Raw genomic sequence first — 24939 nt, 5'->3', positions numbered from 1 at the left:
AGGGAGAGGGGGACAGAGAGGGAGGGAGAGGGGGACAGAGAGGGAGGGAGACACAGGAAGATGGACAGAGGGAGGAGGCTGACACACAGAGGGAGGGAGAGGGGGACACAGAGGGAGGGAGAGGGGGACAGAGAGGGAGGGAGAGGGGGACAGAGAAGGAGGGAGACACAGGGAGAGCAAATCAGTCCTTTGGTGTGTGGGAATGTCTGCTCGTCAGCAGGTGGACTGCGTGCATGTAGACAAGGGTGCCCAGTGCCAGAACCCCCCCTCTTCATCATGGCAAAACGCAGGGCCATGTTACAACCTGTACACGAGCACAAGGACAGCCACCTGCATCATATGAGTGTGTGGATCCACTCCATGTGCACATGTACAGTGCTACAAGGAAGGCGCAAACGCATAGCTCGGCACACATGCACACTCCACTGCTGACTGCAGTCACACTTGACGCAGCAAGTAAGACTGTGCCACACATAGTTAAAGGGGCCAAATTGGTGCCCAAGGGACACACACATGCACAAGTGCACTGTGAGTGGAATGCAAGACAGATCCTAATTCCAAGAGGAAATGTGCCAACTTTGTAACGGATGAAACATGGATGTTGCATGGATCAAAAGTAACATTGTCTCTCTCACACACAGGTCAACGTCGTGCTGCACCCCCCAACACTGGGGGGGAACACTCACAGGACCCGGATCTGCAGGAGACCGATCCCACCGGCAGCGACCACTCTCACCACTCTGCGGACGACCCCGACCGACCTGGCCCCTCTGGTGTCCAACCACCTGCAGCACCTGCGTCAGGTACAACCGTGCCAACCACCACCCCCACTCCTGCCACATCCCAGGAGACACCCAGGATCCCTGCCCCAACACCACAATGCAGCCAGGCTCGCCAGGAGGGACACGGTGTCCCGGGCACCCAGGAGGAGGCAGGCGACAACGCCAATGCCACCCCTCAGGGGTCCCGGAGACCCCATGTGCCCACAAGTGCAGGCCAGACGCAAGTGGGCAGGGGTGGTGGGAGTGGAGAGCGGCGGAGGCGCGAGCCTGACCAGTTGGCTGGGGATCCGGTATTTTCCCATGTCCGTAACATCCTGGACTCATACCGGCAGGACACCACGGGCATGGCCCAGGTTGTGTCCGTCCTCGAGGGGATCAAGGTCCAGCAGGCCCAGCAACATGCGGAGCTAATAGCCTGTCTACAGCTACACCAACGGAGGATGGAGGACAGACAGGCTGAGCAAGTGACGGCGTCCCAGGGGATTCACGCTGAACTCCGTCGGATGGCCGACACCATGGCCGACCCTCCCTGTGCCAGAAGGCGGAGAACATCACCACCCACAGGGAGGGATCATGAGGAGGAGGAGGAAACATCCGACGGAGCATCCCAGACGTCGTCACGGCCTGCTGCTGAGGTTCCCCGCAGGAAGCCGGGTCGTCCACGGAAAGGACCGTGAGGGTGGCTGCTACATCACCATCTCCCAGGACACCTGGCCTGGCACCTGGCCCACTGGAGCAACAGCATCACAGCATCAAGAGACATTCTCTGCCACATGGCCCTGCTGGTCACTGGCTGACCAATGTTGACAAAGACTGTGGCATGGACTCTGAGGATTTCCAATGGCAAGGACACCAACTCCCCTACTGAACTTTGGATTCCCTAATCCCGGAAAGCCCCTCACTTGGCCCCCCCCCCCCAATAATAAATCACACTATTAAGAGTAGATGCCTGCTGGTAGCATTATTACCTAACATGTGTCTTGTACAGTCTAAACATGCCTGAGTCATCTGTTCACTTCAACCATCCACACCCTGGGGCCTGAGTCTGGCACAGGACACATGGGTCACAGTTTTCTAGGCAAGACAGACATGGAGCACCATACACACCCGTGATGGTCAGAACCAGCTGAGGGGGTGGCCGAACAACCGTGCTGACAGACACATTGAGTACAGCAACAGTCATGCGCAGAGGTCAGGGATCCTGGCCCGTGTCCTGGGGGGCACCCAGGTACGTGTAGACAGGTGGCAGAACCATGTCCTGCAAGCTTGAGTCAGGTGGATGCAGAGAATGGGGTCATGGACAACGTTGGATGCATGGGGATGGCACATGTCACAATACCCACACAGTCATGGACATCATGCCCATTACACAGTCTCAGCACACACACACAGCTTGCATCTTGCCACTCGACACATTGACACATAGCCACAATCAGGGAATACCATGCCAGACATGCAGGATGCACCGTGCCAACACACCAGCATTGACTGAGAAGAGGCACCTTGGAGGCATAGGGACACCTTTAATAGTCATGTGTTTGGGATTGCAGAGGCAACTTGAAGTACACATGAACACATCATGTGGAGTAACATGTGGCTCCAACACTGGCACCCCCCTTCTGCAGCACAAATGCGTGATAGCCATGGAACTGGCACACAAGTGTCGGATAATAGCTAAATACCCACAGCTGCTCACGGAGAGCCTGCCATACACCATACATCCGCTGATGTGGAAGTCCCACGCAATGTCAAGACAATGTTAACCGTATGTGTCCGAGGGCAGTGTCACACACATTGATGCCTTCATCACAATCCACCATCCCATCACTGATGACTGACAACCAGGCAGCCCATCTATTCAGGTGTACCCAGCTGCATGTCGTGTCCCATGGGGATGCCACATGTCTGCAGAGGACCCAAACCCCGACCGGGGCAGTGTGCACACATCGTGAACAACTGCCACACCCAATACACCCCAGATGCATCCCTTACCCCATGGAGACTTCCAAACGTGTCCGTGCCTGTAACGCTGAGTCAGCCCACGATGCCATGTCCATGAGGAATAGCAGTGCCACAACAATGCAACCAGCAAACGGCATGCGCAGGTACCTGGGGAAGAGAGACACACAAGAAGTCAGCCACAAGAAGCACAGCCACTTGCATGTGCATGTACTCGACACATGTATGTATGACAACATGCTAGGTCACAATTATGTCTGGGGAAATACTACCATCACTGCCACCATCACTCCAGTGACACACCCACACACACCTCTGACCCACGTGCCATACATGCAGGTGGAGACACACATCACAACGCATGCCACACGGGGACCAATGCGTGCACACTCAGACCCTGGTACTCACCACTAAGCAAAGAAGTCGCGTATGAGCCGAGTCCGGATGTCCTCTTGCGGCCGGAATCGGCTCTTCAGCATGCCAAACGTCCTCTCTATCACTCGCCTTGTCCGGCCATGGGCGGTGTTGTAGCGGAGCTGGGCCGGCGTGATGGGGTTGCGGAGAGGTGTCAGCAGCCAAGGCATGTTGGGATAGCCAGCGTCCCCTAAATGGAAAGCACATGGATATCGTTAGAACAGGCGAAGCGGTAGTGCTGCTCGGCCAAACAGAATACAGGACAGACAGACTGTACCCACCAACAACACATGCACGTTCGTTGCGCAGCTGCATCATCATATCAGGCATCCCGCTACGCCTCATGATGTAGGCATCGTGTGCTGATCCTGGAAAACGAGCACAGACATGTGAAATCACCATGTTGGACAGACACACCACAAGGGCATTGATGGAGTGGTAGTGCTTCCGATTGCGGTACGCCACCTCCCGTGCGTGTGGTGGTACCAAACCTACATGTGTCCCATCTATGGACCCAATGACATGGGGCATCCCTCCCAGGGCATAGAAACCACGTTTGACCTCAGTCATCTGTTCAGGGGTTGGGAACTTGATGAAGTCATCCAGGTGAATCAACATGGCCTCCAAGAAATCATGCAGCACACCGCTGAACATGCTCTGGGACATGCCACCAACATGAGCTATGGTATATTGGAAGGTACCCGTGGCAAGGAAATGTAGGGCAGCCATTACCTTCAGCTGGGGTGTCAGTGCCGTAGGATACCTGTGCTGCGGTTGCAGGTGTGGTGCCAGTCTCGCCGTCAGCTCCAGAATCAACGGTTGGGTGAAGCGGTAGAGCCGGATCCTGTCATTCTCCTGCATGGTGGCCAAGTCTGGAATTCTTCGGGCAACAGGAGGCGCTCTGCAGTAATTTGGAAGTGACAAGGAAGAGTGAGTGCACTACGAGAACAACTCATGTCTACTGAGCACATGTAAATCTGCCAATACACACATGCCACATAGGGAGTCAGGCATGTGCTACATGCCCAGGACACGTATGGATGCAAGGTGACACTCCTTCCAAGACCCAGCTACACACGGTGATTGAGAACCTCCCCATGCCACGCCATGGGAATAGCTGTGTCCCAGTGCAAGTGAACAGCCCGACGCAAGACAGAAGTGACATACACCCACACATCAGCAGAAGTAGGATGCCGATTGTAGAGACTGGTAGCGGAACACCGGAGCCACAGGTCACATGACATTACACTAGGCCTGCCCACACACCTTGCCATGAAGGTGCACATGTCATGACTCACCACACATTCCTTGTGAGGATGCTGACATGGCCTTGTCACGCTACTCCGTGTCCCATGCATACATGTGCACCTCACATCAGATACCACATGTGGCATGGTGTGCGGAACAGTGTGCAATGACAATCTACACACAGACACATGTTGGTTGCTGCAACGGCTGCAGCTTTTGAGGGTGCTACAACATCAACCTGATGTAAATCCCGGACACATAAATGACATAGTCACATTGTGCACTGTGGGTAGTGACAAGTCAGGTGTCATGACCCCTGTACCGGGCATCATGGGACACTTCCGTGTGTTGGTGTCCGTGCCATGCCAGTGACGCTCACCCCAAGTGCGCAGTACGACATGCACACATGTCAAAGGAGTCAAGGGCATGCCTGGCACACATTGCACCCTCACACAGTACACCTGTACACATCTCATCATACATCTGGTGCCTCCTCCACTCAGGAGGCATGTTCCACATCACAGCCTGTCACACCTGTGCCCCACATGTAGTAATGCACAGACGATGCCTTGATGTCCATTCCTGGACAAGTATGTCCATCCATGGACAAGTATGTCCGCCCTATTCCTACCTGTGTGTCGACTATCACCACAGTGATGTGTACAAACCGGCGTACTGCTGCTAAGAGGGCCTGTGTATGTTCCCCAATCACTGTGGGAGTGCTGCCGTATGTGTACCCATCGTGATGGCGAGCGTACAGGCATTTGTACGGTCCGTACCACAACGAGTACGCATACGCGTGCAGACCCATAGTGAGAGGGCCGTACACTCGCATGTACGCTCACTATCACTATGGGTCTGCACGCGTATGCGTACACGTAGTGGTACGGACCGTACACTCGCATCTACGCTCACTATCACTATGGTTCTGCACGCGTATGCGTACACGTAGTGGTACGGACCGTACACTCGCATGTACGCTCACTATCACTACGGGTACACAGACCCATAGTGATAGTGAGCGTACAGGCATTTGTACGGTCCGTACCACTACGTGTACGCATACGCGTGCAGACCCATAGTGATAGTGAGCGTACATGCGAGTGTACGGCCCTCTCACTATGGGTCTGCACGCGTATGCGTACTCGTTGTGGTACGGACCGTACAAATGCCTGTACGCTCACTATCACTATGGTTCTGCACGCGTATGCGTACTCGTTGTGGTACGGACCGTACAAATGCCTGTACGCTCACTATCACTATGGTTCTGCACGCGTATGCGTACACGTAGTGGTACGGACCGTACACTCGCATCTACGCTCACTATCACTATGGTTCTGCACGCGTATGCGTACACGTAGTGGTACGGACCGTACACTCGCATGTACGCTCACTATCACTACGGGTACACAGACCCATAGTGATAGTGAGCGTACAGGCATTTGTACGGTCCGTACCACTACGTGTACGCATACGCGTGCAGACCCATAGTGATAGTGAGCGTACATGCGAGTGTACGGCCCTCTCACTATGGGTCTGCACGCGTATGCGTACTCGTTGTGGTACGGACCGTACAAATGCCTGTACGCTCACTATCACTATGGTTCTGCACGCGTATGCGTACACGTAGTGGTACGGACCGTACACTCGCATCTACGCTCACTATCACTATGGTTCTGCACGCGTATGCGTACACGTAGTGGTACGGACCGTACACTCGCATCTACGCTCACTATCACTATGGTTCTGCACGCGTATGCGTACACGTAGTGGTACGGACCGTACACTCGCATGTACGCTCACTATCACTACGGGTACACAGACCCATAGTGATAGTGAGCGTACAGGCATTTGTACGGTCCGTACCACTACGTGTACGCATACGCGTGCAGACCCATAGTGATAGTGAGCGTACATGCGTGTGTACGGTCCGTACCACTACGTGTACGCATACGCGTGCAGACCCATATTGATTTTGAACGTAGGCATGCATGTACGGGCCGTTGCCATGCATTTGGGGTGCCCTAGGGCCCGGAAACGCACCGTACCTGTGTGTGATTCTCCTAATTACATAGGGGACAAGTATTAAGGCCTACATGCATGCTGGTTGTCATGGCGACCAGGTTCAAATTTCGATTTTGTTCTGGAAGGTGCACAGCAGAAGTCAGTTGGAATTCTTCTACTTTGTTGCAATGTGTTTGTGGGGCTGACATCATGCAGGAGAATGAAACCGATAGAGAACCCACAGACTGCTAGGTTTGAAGGGATTGGTGGAAACATAGGATGCAAATGTGAGTGACCAATCACTCTGTACTCCTGTGCATGAGACTGGGCAGAAGGCCACATATAAGGCAGCCAGGTCCCATGAGGGATTACTTGCCTGCACATCTTTGCATTTGTCGACCAAGCTGCTGCTACTGATTCCCTGGAACCATGTCAAGGGCTGTGGAGAGGACACAGCCATTCACCCTGGAGGAGAACATGGCTCTGCTGGATGTGATCCTCCCACAGTACCCCATGCTGTATGGGCGACCAGGGTATCAGGTGAGTGCATAGGCCACTGCCACAGACTGTCCCTATGTTGTGACTGTGTCTTCAGGCATTGTGACCCGGTGTGACACACATGCCATGTACTGTCGGGGGGGTACCAGGGGGGGGGTGCCTGATGTCTCCCAGCAGTGCCCTGAGACAGGAGGGGTGTGTGCAGAGTCCTCCCAGCAGTGCCCTGAGACAGGAGGTGTGTGTGCAGAGTCCTCCCAGCAGTGCCCTGAGACAGGAGGTGTGGGTGTGATGCACAGTGTGAGCCTTGATCATTGATTGTGACATTGCCATCATTCCACCTGAGTACCCACTATGGCACGTGCTGCCTTTTCCCTCACCAGAGGATGATGTCCCTATGACAGAGGTGCAATGCGTTGGCTGCATTACATGCCATGTTGTAACCAGCTATTATGTTCACATATGTCTCTCTGTGACATGTGGCTTGTGTATTGATGTGGTGTCACTTGTACTTCCTCACAGGTAGGCGCCACTGCCAAGGAGCAGATCTGGCTGACCGCCGTCAGTGCCGTGAGGCGTGTGGATGGTCGGAGGCGGAGCCTGTCCCAGGTGAGGAAACGCTGGCAGGATATCCGGTGCTGGACGCGGAGGATTGCACGGCTCCTGCTGGGGGACTCACCTGAGAGCCACAAGAACCGCGGCCGCCGCCGTCTGACCCACCTCCACAGGCGTGTGCTGCCGGTGGTCTTTCCAGACCTGGAGAGGCGCTTACAGGCGATGCAGCAGGCGGAAGGGGGTAGGTACATGTGCGTTTGTTGTGTGTCACCGGCATTTGTAAGGGCACAGTGGCATTGATTCACTGGCAGGGTTTAAAGGTGCTGTGCCCATCCAGTTTGCCCAAGTGTAGCGCTGCGCCCCTGCCACCCTTCCCCTCCTTGCAATGTGTTCCCTGGTCTGTGTGTAGTCACTCCTTCACAAGGTAATGTAGGCTGGCGCTTTGTCCACGAGAACAATGACTGTAGCATCATGGGTGGTGGTGGTGGGTAACAGGTTGTGGGACCTTGCCTGTGAACTGTCAAGTTCACTGCATGTGGGTTCCATGTCAGTTGGCACTGATGCTGGCTCCAGACATGGGAGTTGGTCTCTCATGTGTCATGCCTTACAGCGCGCATGTCCTATGTAGTGGCCTGTGACATGATGTGCATGAGTGTGCGCTACGCATAGTGCAGGGATGGTGACGTGTGTAGCAGTCATTCCCATTCAGTAGCATGTAGTTGCGTGCCCAATACTGTCCCCTGGGGCACCTTATCCTCAGTGTTGTTTGTGTCATCATCAACGTGGACACTCTCACTGTCTACAGCGTAGGTTGTGCTCTGTGCCATTGTCCCCTGTCACCATGTATATAGACGTGCTATTATGTACAGGTGTCCACTGTGCAGCCTGACCTGATTGTCCCTCTTCATACTCACAGTTGCCAGTGCCTGTGTGTCTTGTTATACTCATCTGAGGATGGGCACTGGTACCTCATTATTTGTACAGGCGCACCTTTGCTGTTTTGCGTCCAATCTTGCCTTTTGCCTGCCACTGTGTTTATCACCCAGACTATGAGATGTTGGTGCCACCTGTGTCTCAGCAATTAGCATCGTGTGGGGGTTGCTTGGGGCGGGCAATGCCTATGTGTCAAATCCTGATTCCTAATTGCTGGGTCTGGACAGTGTGTGATGTTACTGGACACACACGCAAGGTGCAGTGACCGAGTTATGTTGGGCATGTTTGCAGCATTACCTATGCAGCATGTGTCTCAAGTTCATGGATATTGTCCCTGGTCATAGGTATTTTCACAAACGCTGTGTGGTGCAGAGGCAGTGCAGGATTGTCCCCAGGGCCTGGGTGCTATGTCAGACTCCGTTTCCTGTCATCAGCTATTGTCTCATGCTCTCCATGGTATTTCAGTGGCATGGTGGCTCAACCAACTGTGTTTCATGCCCTACATCGGTACCTTGTTTTGCAGATGTTAGGGATCTGCCTCTTCAGGCTATGCAATGTTGACTATGTAGATTGGACTCATGTGACAGATGTGTACAGGTGTCTGATTAATTTCTGTCTCTCCACCCTGCCCACAGCATCGTCGGGGGACACAGAGGGAGACATGGACACGGACCAGGCGGAGGGACCGAGCACCAGTGGCAGCCGTGACATCGGGGCTGGCACATCGAGTGGGACAGAGGCGGAGGATAGTGTGGCCGAGGACCTGTCGACTGGCACATCAGACTACGAAGCTGACAGGTCCGAGGAGGATGTCTCAGAGTTGGCGGAGGCTGCACCAGCAGCTGACAGTGGAACAACACCTGCCACCGCCCCCTCAGTTCCCACCAACCGCCTCCCACTTGCTCGTGTCCCTTCCCAGCGTGCCCGGTCACCGCATGTCTCCTTCCTGCCAGGCACCGCACCCCCTGCCCCTGTCTCCACTGCTGCCGCCAATGCTGAGTCTATGGACATCCAGCGGCAAATGCAGGTTGGTCAGGCTGCGATCCTGAATGTCCTCCATTCCCACGGGAAAACCCTCACCAACATCGAGGCATTCTTGGAGGGCATTCATTCTTTGCAGGCTGACCAACGCAACTTGCTGAGGTCCCTAGACTCCACACTGACTGCAGCAGTGGGTCTCCTGCAGCGCGACCTCCCCCCACCTACCCCTGCCCCATCCACACTTCCCACTTCCATGCCTGTCCCACGTACACCCAGACGTCGGCATGCACCCACCACAACAGACACAGGCACCACACCAGCAGGGAAGGTCCACCGCACTCCTCCTGACACGCACACACAGGGTGAGATAGGCACACCCACTGGGTCGGGGGGCAAACGTGTGACACGCAGCCAGAGTGGGAGTCCGCATTCCACACAATCCACTCCCTCCAAATCCCCTCCCCTCAGCTCTCCTGGCCACATCTCCCCCAAGGACTCCTTCATGGCCGCTCTGTCCCTGAGCCCCACAGTTACGCCACCACGCAAGCGGTCAAGGAAGTCCTCGGTCAGGGTGGTTGAGTCTCCCCCCCTGTCTCCACCCTCCCCCGGTGGCGCTGCAACCCATCCCTCTGAACCCCCCCCCTCCTTGGGGCCTGAGGTCACTTCGGGTGCAGGGGACTCCCTGGAGGACCTTGCTAAGGTGTGTAGTGCCATCCTGGCCTCCGCCTTTGGCCATGACACACCCCCTGTGGTTGAGTCCTCCATCCCTGCACCCACAACGCCGCCCCTTTGCCCTGATGTCCCTGCGGTGCCTGTTGCTTCCCCCCCCCCTGATGCCCTCACCAGTATGGAAGACGATGTCATTTGACTGTGCAGGCAAGGTAGGGGACACACATCCCACTGTGTCCCCCATGCAGCTGGGAATCATTGACTGCCCTATGGCCTTTGTTGACTTTGAACTGCCTTTGATCCACGGACATTGTGCTCATGCTGAATAAAGCTTATTTTTTTTTTCATTATCACACTCCTGCTATGGTGGTATTGGTGTTGGTGGGGCTGCTACATTGTTTTGGGTGGTGTTTAAGGCTTTGGGTGTGTGGGATTTGTAGTAGTGTTCTGCTCTTTGGGGCCACCCTAGGATCTGTGTGCCATCACAAGGTGTTGGCTAACTTCCTTAGGTCATGTCAGCAGTTACTGCATGGTTCAATTGTCCCAGGGTGTAATCCTTCCTCTGTGTACCCAGTTTCTTCCCTGCAGGGTGTTCCCAATGTTTAGCGCAGAGCTGTGTGTACATGAGCTGTGTGTGTGACGGAGCCCTTCTACTTTGGCCATGCATGCATGGCCATGTCTCCACCTGCAACAATCGTGGCATCCTTGGTGATCACTGTACTTGTGTGTGGAGTCAGTTGACATGAGTTCATGGGGACATGTTCCCTTGTAGGCAGTATGGATGTGGGTAATTGTGGCATCACACACATGTGTTACACCCCTCCTGGGTGTGGACACTGCTGGGAGGACTCTGCACACACCCCTCCTGTCTCAGGGCACTGCTGGGAGGTCTCTGCACCCACCCCTCCTGTCTCTGGGCACTGCTGGGAGGACTCACCACCCACCCCTCCTGTCTCAGGGCACTGCTGGGAGGTCTCTGCACCCACCCCTCCTGTCTCTGGGCACTGCTGGGAGGACTCTGCACACACCCCTCCTGTCTCTGGGCACTGCTGGGAGGACTCACCACCCACCCCTCCTGGGTCTGGACACTGCTGGGAGGACTCTGCACCCACCCCTCCTGTCTCTGGGCACTGCTGGGAGGACTCACCACCCACCCCTCCTGTCTCAGAGCACTGCTGGGAGTGATGGGCACCCACCCCTCCTGTCTCAGGGCACTGCTGGGAGTGATGGGCACCCACCCCTCCTGTCTCAGGGCACTGCTGGGAGGACTCCACACCCACCCCTCCTGTCTCAGGGCACTGCTGGGTGGACTCTGCACACACACCTCCGATTTCTGGATATGTGCGCTTGGCACATACACGGTGGGGTTACGCACACTGCATTAGAGGTGAGGGTACGAGTCTACTGACACTGGTGTGGTGGGGGTACGCTCCGTACGTCCGCGGGTGGGGGTATGGGTCGTACTTACACTGTTGGGCTGGGGGTACGCTCCGTACGTCCGCGGGTGGGGGTACGGGTCGTACTTACACTGTTGGGCAGGGGGGTACGCTCCTTGCATTCGCGGGTGGGGGTACGGGTCGTACTTACACTGTTGGGCTGGGGGTACGCTCCGTACGTCCGCGGGTGGGGGTACGGGTCGTACTTACACTGTTGGGCAGGGGGGTACGCTCCTTGCATTCGTGGGTGGGGGTTCGAGTCGTACTTACACTGTTGGGCTGGGGGTACGCTCCGTACGTCCGCGGGTGGGGGTACGGGTCGTACTTACACTGTTGGGCTGGGGGTACGCTCCGTGCGTCCGCGGGTGGGGGTACGGGTCGTACTTACACTGTTGGCATGGGGGGTACGCTCCATGCATACGCGGGTGGGGGTACGGGTCGTACTTACACTGTTGGGCAGGGGGGTACGCTCCTTGCATTCGCGGGTGGGGGTACGGGTCGTACTTACACTGTTGGGCTGGGGGTACGCTCCGTACGTCCGCGGGTGGGGGTACGGGTCGTACTTACACTGTTGGGCTGGGGGTACGCTCCGTACGTCCGCGGGTGGGGGTACGGGTCGTACTTACACTGTTGGGCTGGGGGTACGCTCCGTGCGTCCGCGGGTGGGGGTACGGGTCGTACTTACACTGTTGGGCTGGGGGTACGCTCCGTACGTCCGCGGGTGGGGGTACGGGTCGTACTTACACTGTTGGGCTGGGGGTACGCTCCGTACGTCCGCGGGTGGGGGTACGGGTCGGACTTACACTGTTGGGCTGGGGGTACGCTCCGTACGTCCGCGGGTGGGGGTACGGGTCGTACTTGCACTGTTGGGCTGGGGGTTACGCTCCTTGCATACGGGGTGGGGGTAGGGTCCGTACATATCCGTCCCCACGCTATGTGATGTTTGTGCGGCCCGTACCCAGGCCTTTGCCACGTGGGTGCGATCCGTCCCGCCATTGTTGGGGTGACGTGTGTGGGCGTGGTCCGACTCGTACCCACGCTCTTCAGGCGTGGGTACGGGACGTACCTGTCTGGTTGTGTTGCCGGTTCGCGTGGTGACGGACTTCCGTTGTGGCGGTCGCTGGATTATCAGGACACGCCCCCACCCCCTCGTGGTGACCAGGGCATGGGAGTCAGGTATGTCCAGGCCATGTGTAGTGTGTCACTCATGTGGTTGTTTTGTGGCCTGCCCTGGTCGTGCCACCCCCACCCCACCCCACTTTCCCCCCTCCCTTAGTTATTCTGACCTTCTGCGGCGTCTGCGTCGTAACCTGTAGAGGAGGTGTACTGCTATGAGGGCAGGGATGACTCGTAGGTTCGGGTCCATGTCTGTCCGTCGCGTACTGGTACTCCTTGCTCGCGTCGTCCTGTCGCGTACGGGTCCTCCTTGATCGCGTCGTCCTGTCGCGTACGGGTCCTCCTTGGTGGCGTCGTCCTGTGTGTCCGTCACGTACTGGTCCTCCTTGTTCGCGTCGCCGTCTGTCCGTCGCGTACTGGTGGTCCTTGTTCGCGTCGTCCTGATTTCCCGGCAGTTTTTGGCTGCCGCAAAATATTCACCGTGCGGGGTGACGTCGGTGCGAATCGTGATTCCTGGGTCGTGAATGGCTGGCTGCGTGCGTCCCGACGTCAGGTCGGCGCTTTCCCGGATCGCATTGGTAGGTGTTTTTTGTTCGGTCGGTCTTTTTTACGATTCGTACGGTAATGGTGTACCCGTGCGAATCGTAATTCCATGTTTGTATATTTTGACGACCGGGTACGCGTCGGACGGAGAATATGCTCCGTCCGACGGTTCGTACCCGGTTTTTACCGGATTGTGATCGGCACCCAAGTGTCCAAAGGGCAGACAGTGGACCTCCAGCTCCAGGATTCAACAAACTACAAGTGGCCTTGTTTATGCTTCCCAGCTGATAAATGGCAACTGGATCTGGACTGGCTTGAAACCCAGTGAGTCTCTAAGTGCCATCCCTGAGGTCACTTGAGGCTTTAGAAATGTACTCCTGTTTGGCTTGGGACTTCAAGGACCAAAGTTAAAAGGAATATTCTTTGATCAGGGAGAACCTGGTTAGTGTATCTGACCTGTGTTCCATTGCGTTGAACATCAAAGTTTCCCTAGGATCTGTTCCACATTAACTATTGACCATCATTGGCACTTTTATTTACTTTAGTTTGGGATTTTTATTGTTTAGCATTTTGAGTTTATTACTGTTTTTAAAACTGCATGAATACATTGGTTCCAGAGGGTTGAGCACAAGTTTATTTAGTGTGTTTAGTGGTTTGTCCTGACAAGGGATGCGATTATTACTTGAGGTGGTACTTACCCTCCCAAACTAAGCTTTATGACACAGCCACCAGTGTATATGACTTTATATTGGATTAAGTTGGGCTGAATGGCAGATACTTCATAAAGAGTCACATATTCTTGCTAGTGTTTTGGGTTAGAGGTTGGAACCAACATTGAGCCAAATCCACTTTCCTGATACACATATGTTCAGTCACTCCATATGCATAGAATCGGTGTCCCCACTTATTTACAGGCAGATGTCAACACCTGATATAATACATGTACCACCATAACTCAAAGTAAAGTAATTAGGCAAGTTGTACATTATTTTAAACCAGCAAACTTGAAACATAAGTTCCCTGTTTCATAGGATCAATAAAGCACAGCATCCTTTTTTACGTCTCGTGACCTGCATTGCACTGCGCAGCAGTGCTCGCGCAGGCGAGAGTCCTTTTGTCCGGGGTTCAGAAATGGACCCTGGAATCGCATGCGCTCGTGCGTGTGTTTTCTGTTTTGGGGTCTGTAATTGGGCTTTGAGTGCGTGTTTTGTTTCAACAGAGCACGCAATAGGCCAAAGGCGGGTGCATTGCTCCGTCCACGGCCTATTGGTGTCTGTTACGCGCGCCAAAGCCCATATGTTTTCAATTATCGTGCCCAGACAGGGGCGCGCACATTTTTTTTTTCTTCAGTGCCGCTTGTATTTTCTTGCTCGCGGCTTATGTGTTTTTCATTTTTACAAAATATTGGCATGTACCGTCTTCAGCGGTAGCGTTATATTGCAGAGTGCCGTCTCGCTCTTCTGAGCGTCCACACCGAGAAGCTGTTCTGAAAACTGCCATATTACTGCTCTCGGAGCAGTGGGCGCGAGAGCAGAGCACTGACTAGGAGCGAGCCTAACTCTGTTTTAATGTGCGGCCCATGGTTGCTTGGATACCATCCGTGACCTGGAAACTGCAAGGTCTACTTTCGAACACGTTTTGTTGATGTTGCATCAGAATTGGTGAACAAGGAACCGGGATAGAATCTTCTGGACAGCAAAGTGAGTGTCGAGCGCGTTTGAAAATGGGGATGGGGGCTTTGGAGTGCTTGGATGGTGTGAATTCAGTGTCACCGGCTGCGAATACCGGGGTCTTTGACGTCTCTGGTACACATAGTATGTAGTGCCACCTGGAATTTACAGGACATCAGGGCACTCTCCTGGTCCCCCCTGGCCCCCCACCACCTTTTAGAGTCAGACGGAGATCGAAGTATGTGTAGTTGGTGAGTTTATAATACCTAAACTGAGGTGCACCAGCACTTTTGAAGGTGCTCTTGGCCCGCTATTTTTTGTAGATCCCAAGATGGAAACCTGAGAACAAGGGAGGCTCTCACTCTGTTGCTTAATAGTTGATCAGGATGCTTTAGATCGTTATGTTTCTATTTTTTGTTCCATTTATATACTGGCTGTGATTTTCTCACATTCGTGGAAGATGTGGGACTTTTATTTCCCTTAAAGGATCAATGAGATTTTTCCAAGTGTGACGCAGTTTCAGAGTTATCACAGAAAGTGCAGCAGGATCCCTGTCTGGAATCGCCTCACTGTCCTTTAAATTTAAGACCCCTTTCCCACCAATCCTTTTTGCAGGGACACTGACTATTTGATGTTAAATAGTTTTTCCCTGAAATTCTTAGGACCAGAGCAATTCCTTGTGTTTTTGTATGAGAACCATATATTAACAGTGATGCCAGCCCGCATGCTCAGTTGCTATCTTTACTGAGTGATTTACCCAGCATCTACTTGAATGGGTTCACACACTAGGCATCTTTCCTTCGGCCTAGACAGGCTTTAGGCAGGGAATAGAATCACTGGACAATGTAGCATACGATGGAGAGACAGGATGCTTATTGCCCAAGATGGCAAGGCCTTCCTGGTTGACTGGCATTCCCAGTGCATTGTAGGAGAATCTTTTTGGCCTAGATACTTGAGCAGGCACTATAGTCAAAAGCCTAGCAAGGCAGCAGGGGAGTGAGTCGAGATTGTGTCATTGCACTGCTCCTCTTTGTGATTTATGCAGGTGACCAATCAGTCTAAGTTGATTCCTCGCTTCTGAAGTTGAGCTGACCTAGAACCTATGGTTTTGGCTCTTCAAGGAAGTCTGTACCGACTCTAAACACATAATCCCAAGGGAATTACCTTTCTGTAAATCACATGAAGGCCAGGCTGCTTTTGGCGTTTGGGGAGCCAAAAACTAGTAGTAGTCAGCCAGTGCAATTTTTTTAATTTTACATTTTATATAGTGTCACTCTACCTGTGAAATGGGGTTAATGTACTTTACAATGAACAAACAACAATTTTCTTTACATTTAGGGAATAAAATAAGGGAAGGGAGAATTAATTAAACGATCGTCAAGTACATTATTTGAGTGCAACATCTTCTTCCAAAAAGGTAGGAATGGATAATGAGACGTGTGTGGTTGCGTGTGTAGTTGTGTGTGTGGTTGTGTGTGTGGTTTTGTGTGTGGTTGTGTGTGTAGTTGTGTGTGTGTGTGGTTGTGTGGGTGGCTGTGTGTGTGTAGTTGTGTGTGGTTGTGGTTGTGGTTGTGTGTGTGGTTGTGTGTGTGTGCTTTTGGTTGTGTGTGTGGTTGTGTGTGAGTGTGGTTGGGTGGTTGGGTGTGGTTGTGTATGTGGTTGTGTGTGCGCTGTGTTTGTGGTTGTGTGTGTGGTTGTGTGTGTGTGTGTGGTTGTATATGTGGGTGTGTGTTTGTGTGTGGTTATGTATGTGGCTGTGTGTGTGTGTGGTTGTGTGTGTGGTTGTGTGTGTGTTTGCGTGTGTGGTTGTGTGTGTTTGTGTGGTTGTGTGGTTGTGTGTGTGGTTGTATGTGTGGTTGTGTGTGTGGTTGTGTGTGTGGTTGTGTGTGTGGTTGTGTGTGTGGTTGTGTGTGTGTGGTGTGTATGGTTTGTGTGGTTGTGTGTGGTTGCGTGTGCGTGGTTGGGTGTGTGTTGTGTTTGTGGTTGTGTGTGGTTGTGTGTGTGATTGTGTGTGTGTGGTTTGTGTGGTTGTGTCTTTGTGTGTGAGGTTGTGTGTGTGTGTGTGTGGTTGTGTGTGTGGTTGAGTGTGTGTGTGGTTGTATGTGTGGTTGTGTGTGGTGCTGGTTGTGTGTGTGGTTGTGGTTGTGTCTGTGGTTGTGTGTGCAGTTGTGTGAGTGGTTGTGGTTGTGTGTATGGTTGTGGTGTTTATGTGTGTGGTTGTGGTGGTTGTGTGTGGTTGTGGGTTGTGTGTGTGTAGTTGTGTGTGTGGTTGTGGTTGTATGTATGGTTTTGGTTGTGTATGTGGTTGTGGGTGTGTGTGTGTTGTGTTTGTGGTTGTGTGTGTGGTTGTGTGTGTGTGGTTGTGTGTGTGGTTGTGCTATATAAAAAAACAATTGCAATGCAATAGGTTTCACATTACTGAATCTTTGAGCTGCTATTGGTGTTGCATTATTATTAGCAATGCCAACAGCTCAAACTTTAATAATGCGAGACCTATTGCTTTGAAAATGCTTGTTTTTTAATGTTGTTTTTCACCACATTGGATGGAATGAACCTTAGCTCACCCGGCAATTTTATTTTGTGTAAGTTTCCATCAAAATGTCCTTGATTTTAGCAGCACTGAGTATTTATATGTTTCTATGGAGTCTTCTGGAGCCTCTGGGATCATTCAATGCCATTACTGAGTAAGCATGTGTTCAGACATATTTGAGGGAATATATTTTAAGCACGTGCTCTAGCCTGTGTCTTAGACTCTGTGATCAGCTGTGCTGTAGAGTGCAGCATTTATTAATGTATTTATTTTTATTTTTAAAGATTTATAAAGCTCAAACATGACCCAGACGGGTATCAGAACACTGTACAAAGTGGCGTAAGTATGAGTACAACAACAAAATGGAACAAAAGAGATAACTTAACAACCAAAAGGTCAAAGGGGAAAACACACAAGGTCAAAGGCGGGCATGTGGAGTTAGCCAATCTAGTGGGACTCGTAAGGTTTTAGCAGATCAAAAGGACAAGTAAGAGAAACATAAATCCAATTGAAACCACACGTTAAAAAGAGTATCCAGATTCCAGACAGGAGAAAGAAGTAAATTGAGGTGATATCTGGGTTAATGCTGTTGAAGGTCTTTCAGGAGTATCCATTGGACATGTTTATTGAAAGAGGCAGTAGATAGATGGGTTCTGATCTTGGGGGGTAGAGTGTTTCATATTCTTGCAGCAGGTCCAGAGAAAGTCCAATTGTAAGTTCTTTTCTCATTGAATTTGGGAGGTTTCAATAGTTTGTTAGAGCTTCTTAAGTTACAACTTGAGCCAGATAGCTCAAGATTTTTTGCCAGGTAAATGAGGGTGTTGTAATAAATAGCTTTGTGCGTCAGGCAAGTTATCTTGAACTGGATCCTGGCTTCAAAGGATAGTGAGTTTAGTTGGATTAGGTCTGGTGTGATGTGGTCATGTTTTCTGGAGTCAGCAATGAGTCTAGCCAAAGCGTTCAGAGTGGCTCTAAGCAGAATCAAACTAGTTTTAGGTAGCCCATCAAGGGTCACAAACCATAGTAAAAGCGAAAGATAACTAGGCATTGAATAGCTGGCTGGATGTCCTCAGGTAGAAGGAAAGGCTGGATTTTATTGAGGGTGTTGAGCTGAAGATTGTCTCCCCTAATAGTTGCACTGATGTGATCTTGCATATTTAGGTATTTGTCCAAGGTTATACCTAAAGATTTTGCCGAGTCAAAAACATGAGGAGTGCAGTTAAGCGCAGTAAGATGTTTGAGCCAGTCCAGGGTGGGTGCAGAGTGGTTGCGGGGGGCAATCAGAAGGAATTCAGTTTTGAGTATATTCAACAATAGATGGTTATGAGTGAACCATTGTTGAGTTTTTAAGAGTGTATCATTTAGAGTTTTTAATTAACCTGGAGAGGAGATCTTCATATATAGTTAAGTGTCATCAGCATACATATGGTAATGGATGTTAGAGTGGTTCAGAATATCGGAGAGCGGTTCCATAAAAAGGTTGAAATGAGTGGAAGAAAGTGCAGAGCCTTGAGGTACTCTAATGGTGACAGGGCTACTGGTTGCAAGGGATTGGCTAACTTTGATTTTGTGGGTGCGGTTCTGTAAGAAAGAGGCAAACCAGTTTAAGACAGGGCCCAAAATTCCCATCCTATATTTAAGAAGAGCAATTAGGTTTTCTTATTTGATGGTGTCAAATACTGAGGACAGGTCAAGAAGGATCAGAAGTGAAGGGACAATTTGACCAAGGGATCTCAAGGCGTAATCAACAATGTGAGTTAGTGCTGTTTCAGTACTGTGCCCCGCTCTGAAACCCGATTGGTAGAGGCCAAGGAGCTGAATTTTCTCAATATTGTTCCAGAGCTGCATGTGGATGCATTTATCAAGCAGTTTAGCTAGAGTCATGACGCTGGTGATCGGACAGAAGTTGTTAGGATCAGCTAAATCGGTATTGGGCTTCTTTGGGATGGTACTGACTTGACCCAACTTGAGGCAATCTGGAATCCTCCCATGTAAGAGGCATTCTTGGATGATCCAGGACCACAGTGGGAGGATGGCCAAATTGAGATCTTTAAAAAATGTTTCCGGTAGTGGATCGCTGAAGTGATTGGCAGGTTTTAAGGACGCCATAGATTGGCGCAGCTCCATGTCATCTGGAAGAAGAGAAGTATTCTATGATGCGTTGTTTTTAGTGGTGCATGTTATGTGGTAGAAAGGTGCACTTGCTGCAGAAGGTTACGTAGGTTCCATTGATGAAGCAAGGGAGTTCAAACGGTGCAAATTTGGAGTAGTTGGTTGCAGCTCAAGTTCAATTTTCCTTGCCTTTTCAGAGAAGTGTGCTAAGAAGTCCTCCCCACTAGGAAAAGAGGTTCTGTGTGCCACGCTATGGTTGGTAGAGTATTTAGCTTGCTGTTTGATGATTTCAAAGAGTTTCCTGGGTCTGAGTTTAGCACTGTCAAGCTGAGCCCTGAAATAGTTGGTTTTAGCATTGCGAATATGGTTGTTGTATGTGCTGCCCATCTGCCTTAACAGGCAGAGTTTCTCTAAAGTCTCTCTGAAAGCCTAAATTTGTGACGTTCATCATTTAAATCATGGTTAGGATTATTTGATCAGAATCCTCTTGAGTTGCTTTGGAGCAATAGAGTCGAAAATACTAGTCATAGAGTTAATGTAGTGATCACTCAGGTTGTCCAGTTTGGTCATGTTAGGGGGTGGCTGAAGACTCTTCTTGCTAATGGATGTTAGATCACTAATGTTGATGTCACTAAGGTTACAAGATAGTTGTTTGGTTTCATGTGGTTGGCCCGGTCTATGAATGACCTTTTCTAGTATGCGGAAGGATATTTGGTGATGATCCAACCAGTCACAGGGTAAAATGTTGTCAAGTTGAATGATGTTGTCTTTCACTTTAATAAGGTCAAGGGTGGGGCCGTTGTTGTGGATAGGTCCTTTCTAGACCTGGGTGAAATAGAGGTCAGAGAGGAAGGCTTTAAATGAGCATATTAAAGGATCTTCAGTGTTGTTCCAATGAAGATTAAAGTCTATGAGGAAGATATGGCTGTGTTGGTCCGAGCATGAGGTGATGGACTCCATCATTTGCTCAATGAAGAGAAGATTATCCCCTGGGGGTTCATAAATAGTGTGGAGCACACAGACAATCTTGTCGTTGTTCCACATTTTGGTGACTATTTGCTCACAGGAAGACATCAGAGCATTTTGAGTTTGTTTCAACATTAGACTGGAGCGATGTATGCAAGCAATGCCCCCCCCCCCAAATTTTAACAGTTCGATTGCACCTGATAATGTTCTAATCAGGAGGGATTAAGATGTAAAGAATTGGAGAGGAGGCGTCATTGAGCAAAGTTTCAAAAAGGATCAGGAGGTCAAAGTTTTGAGAAATGATGAGGTCTGAAATATCTGCTGCATGTTTCACAGCAGATCTGCAGTTGAGAAGCAATGATTTGATGTGTGAGTTGGTCATGACTGCTTCACTGTGAGACGTATTGATCTGAAGTTGGTTTTTCCTATTTACAGATCTTAGGTTCACACTAGGTTCTCTACCGGGGTCAGAGGAGATAATTGGGATGTTGGTTGTAGTGGAGTCCGAGGGGTTAAATCCAGAGCCATTGTACGAAAGGGGAAGAGCAAGAGTGTTGTCATCCTACAACTGATGAGGTCAGCCATCTTCTCTTCAATGTAAGGGAAGCTATTGCAGTCAGTGGCCGGCCTAGATTACAATAATGGGTAAGTCCCCTTGGGAAGAGCGGTCTTGGATGGCAGAATAAATCCATTCTATTTCAAAAAGAGGTGACAGAGTGCACTCCTTGTTATCACAAGTATTCATTGTCTTTAGTTAATCCAATTTTCTCTTTTTTGCGTGCAGCCCGGGGTTGTGGTAAGCCCCTCCACCACATATGCTAATAATTTGTCAAAGAACTGGAGCGGAGTTCCGCTTATTATTTCGTGGTATTCCAAACTTTCTTCGTACTTTCATCTTTTATCCTGTCACATGAGAGGCATCTGTTGCATTAGAAATATTTGAAGACATGATGCCTCTCATGTGACAGGATAAAAAACAAAAGTACGAAGAAAGTTTGGAATACCACGAAATAAATGGATTTAAACAATAGGAAAAAAGTGCGTGATCTTTGTAATGCTGCAGGGATTAAGTGTGTGTCCGGGATTGGAGCGGAACTCCGCTCTAGTTCTTTGACAAATTATTAGACTAAATCCCTTACAACCGTCTCTGGGGGAGATAGTGTCCCTCCTGAGATTTAATTTAATGTCCACTAAGGAGTGAGGACTGGCATAGAGGGAAGTAGGACTGGATGTGGGAGGATGTAGAGATAATTCTCGATTAGGATTGGTGGTGAACAAGGTGATTTTATCCAAAGAGATGGGGGACCCACTCGGGGAGGAGATAGTAAGGTGTGGGTAAATCGGAGAAGTACTAGGGGAAAGAAGCTGGGAGCAGGGACATCAAGTTGGTAGTACAGGAGCCAGGGTTTGAATTATATGGGTTGTCAGGGTTAGGTATGTGAGTATTAAGCTCACCCTCTGTGAAGAGGGAAAGGACAGACTGGTTCATAGGGAATGAGGGGGAAGCAGAGCTTCAGGAAAGGGGGCAGAAGGAACCAAAGGTTCAGCATTAGTGGGAAGACCGATATGATGATGACTTACAGGATTTGAGTTATTAAGTGTATTTTTAATCTTCATAAATATTCTGCCAAAGCTCTTAGATTCAGGTCGGAGGCTTAAATGAGGATTTTACTATTATTGTATAGGGAGATGTTCAGATCAGTATGAAGGACAGGAGAGAGTAGTATAATTATACAGAAACTGTGGGGGGTTTTGCTCAGCGGTTTGGAACAAAGTGAAGAGGTTAGAGCTTTTCTTCATTGAGCTCTTCTTGTAGTGTAGAAAATGAGGTCAGCAACCACTGTACCGTTAGCAGTGGAAACATAAGTGTCGGAGATTAGCGTTTCTGGACATCTTTTAAGCAGATTGTGCTTGAAGAACTTTGCCACTTTCTTCGAGAGGTGGGGGTAGACAATCTTAAAAGCATTCAGTCCTACCTGAACGAGGAGGTCAGAGGAGCTATTAGTAGGTTGATCCATGGCGAGGATAACGTGCAGAATAAAGGTGATAATGGAGGTGAGGTAGTCTGATTTTAGGGGAGCAATAATCCAATCAAAGGTTCCAGGTACGGCTGACCAGTACTCCTGTCAGCAAAAGCTAGTCGTTGAGCTGACATTCCAGGGTAGTGCAAAATTGCACCTTCATAAGAGATCAACAGCACTAAGGAAGATGACACCAGAGGGAAGTGAAATGTATCAACTTAAGCTACAGAACAGAGAAAGGTTATTATAAAGGCATTACAAATAGAAGGAGGTCTAGAGTGGAGAATTTCCATGAATTCTGTAGTCAAGTTGGGATAGCACCCACAGCTGGAAGAAGGGTTCAACATCAAGTGTGCAATCAACAAGTGAATTGACGGTAGTGAAAATAAAATGATTTGCTTACCTGTGCCACATTTTATGGTGAAGGATTCTCCTAGATAGTTGTGTTTCCACTATAGTTGTTACCAGCATTAGCACTGATCAGTTTAATTGCTTTTTAAGAGCTCCTCTCATGGATATATTATTAGGTCCAAAAATCTTTGCTGTAAGCTGCTCCGTTCCTGAGAGATGATCTCTGACATTTGGCCAGGAAAACTTGGAATGCAGCTGATGAAGCACCATGCTTTTACTGGCAGCACTTACCTCTTAGGCCAACATCTTTTTTTATAAGGAAACATTGTTTGAGCATTTGAAAATGGATAACACATTTAGATGCAACATATCAGTCATATTGGATCAATACAAGGATGATTCGTTATGCACAATAACATACCACGTTGTTCACCCAGTTTGATGTTTACAGAGCAGCCTTACTACAGTGGCAGTTTGTGTATTATGTTATTGTTTTACAATTCCAAGGTGGCCAACCCATTGCTTCTAAATGTGGCATCCATCTTCGCTCCTTAAGTAATCTTACATTACGCACAATCCCTTCCTGTATGACTGCTCACTGTAATCTTTAAATTGTTACTAATTTCTTATTGCAGACATTTGCAGAATGCCTATAGGGTTTTTTCTACTTTTATTCTCTTAATGTATTTGTATATGCTTGTCAAGTGTGTGTGTGTTTGTGCGTGTTTTATTGCAGTTGGTTGAGGGGATGTATTATGAGTTACTGTTTGCCTAAATTCACCAATGATTAAATAGGCAATTTAAGGTTGCCAAAATGGTAGCAACTCATTGCATGATGGAATCACCCATGCATTTACCATGCATGCCTTTACAACGCAGTCACTACTTTGATTGCAATGTTACCAAATGTTCCATTACCACACAATTCATTATGACTTGCTTTAGGGGAGCACTGGACTTTTGAACAAATTACTATTCCACCTCAGTGGGTGTTTGAGTAGCGAAGGTGTTGGGCTTAAAATCTGCTTTCCAAAAAGCATGTCATTGTAATGGCTTGTGTGGAAAAGGAACGCATGGTGGTGGTGACTGCATTGTTGGTCGTGTTCTGCCTGATATTTTCACCTCACCAGCCTCAGATATTAATTAAGCTACTTCAGAGTTGAGTGACTGTAAAATATATCCCATTTAATCTTCAAAGCGTTGCTTGATCAGGTCTTTGATGGTGATTACAAGAACTCTTGGCTCATGTTTTATATAGTCCTTATTGGCAAGTGCTGCTCCTGAAGTTTGGTCTTGCAGGGAACAGAGATGGTTTCCTGCTACCAGCAAAATGTATCACATCTGTCCAACTTTTTATTTTCTGTTGAATTCAGGGTTTGTCAATTTAAGAGCTACTTAGAAGAAGTATTTCTAGATTATATTTTCTGAGCCTTAAGAAGTCAATTCTTTTGAACCAGAAATGTGTCTTTTTTTAAGCTAAATGTCCTATTTCCAAAGATCTGGTCTTACCTCTAAGACCATTTCAGTTAGGCATCTATGGATTTTCATTAGATAGCTGAGATGTATATTGTTCATTCTTTGTGGAGAAATGTTGCAGACTTTGCCATGTATCCTTGTGTCAACAAAAACAAACAATAAACAATAATTGAGAGAGTCACCGTCCTGCCATAATGAAGGGTTTTTACCCTGTGGGCTTTTTGAATGATAAGGGTGACAAAAATAACACATCAAATAAGGGTAAGAAGTTTCCTAGGTTTTGAAAGGATATTGGCTCTCTCCATAAACACTATTCAATATTGCTTTACCAATGTATCTAATCATGTAAGTCAGCCTCAGTTCCATTATGAAAGGCCGATGCCTTTGATGACCACACATTTTCATCTGCAGGAACATTAACAAATGTAGAGTTGAGGGTCCTGCAGACCTGCTGTTGGTTTCCATTCTTAAGGCATTATGATATAAATATGTCACGTGCACATCAGCACCTTCACAGACCAAACTCCTCAAGCCTACATTTCAGACAAAATATGTATAAGGCTGCCCCTGTGGTAGAGAAACCTTCACAGTTTAAGTGATAAACATAAACTAGCTATAGCTGGTACTTCGCACTCTTTTAAGTGGCATTTAATATTATCTTGGAGGGTTACAGTTAAG

General features: G+C 49.7%; 1 protein-coding gene across 1 annotated transcript in view; it reads right to left on the bottom strand.

Moving 5' to 3' along the window:
• The window catches only part of LOC146808862 (phospholipase A2 inhibitor and Ly6/PLAUR domain-containing protein-like), an 88805-nt gene that overhangs the window by 8623 nt on the left and 55243 nt on the right, over nucleotides 1-24939 (bottom strand). The gene's annotated exons all lie outside the window — the stretch shown is intronic.

Source organism: Triturus cristatus, chromosome 7 (genome assembly GCF_964204655.1).
Source record: "Triturus cristatus chromosome 7, aTriCri1.1, whole genome shotgun sequence".
NCBI classification, from domain to species: Eukaryota; Metazoa; Chordata; class Amphibia; order Caudata; family Salamandridae; genus Triturus; species Triturus cristatus.
The sequence above is the reverse complement of the archived record's forward strand: the minus strand, read 5'-3'. Positions and strand labels throughout refer to the sequence as shown.